The sequence below is a fragment of the Physeter macrocephalus genome, chromosome 4, assembly GCF_002837175.3.
Source record: "Physeter macrocephalus isolate SW-GA chromosome 4, ASM283717v5, whole genome shotgun sequence".
In the NCBI taxonomy this organism is placed as follows: Eukaryota; Metazoa; Chordata; class Mammalia; order Artiodactyla; family Physeteridae; genus Physeter; species Physeter macrocephalus.
Window position 1 is genome coordinate 112,479,512 of NC_041217.1, and position 1,284 is coordinate 112,480,795.

Below are 1,284 nucleotides of genomic sequence, written 5' to 3' on the forward strand. Positions count from 1 at the left end.
TAGCAATACATGTCAAAGAGTATGAAAAGTAGCCTTTGAACTCAAAGAAATAAACCTAAACGTGAGGAGGCAAAGCATGTAAAAAAATTGGTTTATCACAGCTTTTTTCTTCACAGTGGAAAACTAGAAATAATCTAATATTCAACAATAGGGGAAGAGTTATGTAAATGAAATGATAGCTACTACATTATAATACAAGGTTTAAAAATGAGGAGATGACAAAAGATTGGTCAAATGGGGATAACAGTTGAAGTAGAGTCATAGGTACATGAGTTCATTATACTCTCAAAGAGATAGGGAAATTCTTGGACTATAGCATTAAAGGAAAGGAAACACATCTATGCTGGGAAAAAAAAAGATATAGAAAGAAATACAAAAAAATGTTTAGTGAAGAATTTTTAAAATACTTTTTTAAAGAGTAGTTTTAGGTTAACAAGAAAATTGAGAGGAAAGTACAGAGATTTACCATATAAACCCTGCCCCCATACATGTATAGTCTCCTCTATTCTTAATATCATTTACCAAAATGAGACATTTTTACCAAAGATGACTACACTGACACATCATAATCAGCCAAGTCCATAGTTGACATAAGTGTTCACTCTTGGTGCTGTATATTCAATGGGTTTGGACAAATGTATAGTGACATGTATCCATCATTTTAATATCATGCAGAATATTTTAACTGCCCTAAAATACCTCTATGCTCTGTTTGTTCTTCTCCTCCCACCCCCGTAACCCCCACTCCTGGCAATCACAAATCTTTATATTGTCTCCAAAATTTTGTTTTCTCCAGAATGTAATATAGTTGGAATCATGTAGAATAAGTTTTAAAAAAATTTTAGAATCCATATTTTAATGAAAAACTAATAATTTGCAAATAAATATTACCCTTTTTATGAAACGCATGGAAACCATTAGGATTCCTCCATGAAAATAAAGAAGGTATTGATACTACAAGCAACTGTATGTCAATAAACTGGACAACATGGAAGATATGGATAAATTCTTAGAAAGGTATAACCTTCCAAGACTGAACCAGGAAGAAATAGAAAATATGAACAGACCAATCACAAGTAATGAAATTGAAACTGTGATTAAAAATCTTCCAACAAACAAAAGTCCAGGACCAGATGGCTTCACAGGTGAATTCTATCAAACATTTACAGAAGAGCAAACACCCATCCTTCTCAAGCTCTTACCAAAAATTGGAGAGGAAGGAACACTCCCAAATTTTGTGGCCTCAAATTCTATGAGGCCACCATCACCCTGATACCAAAACCA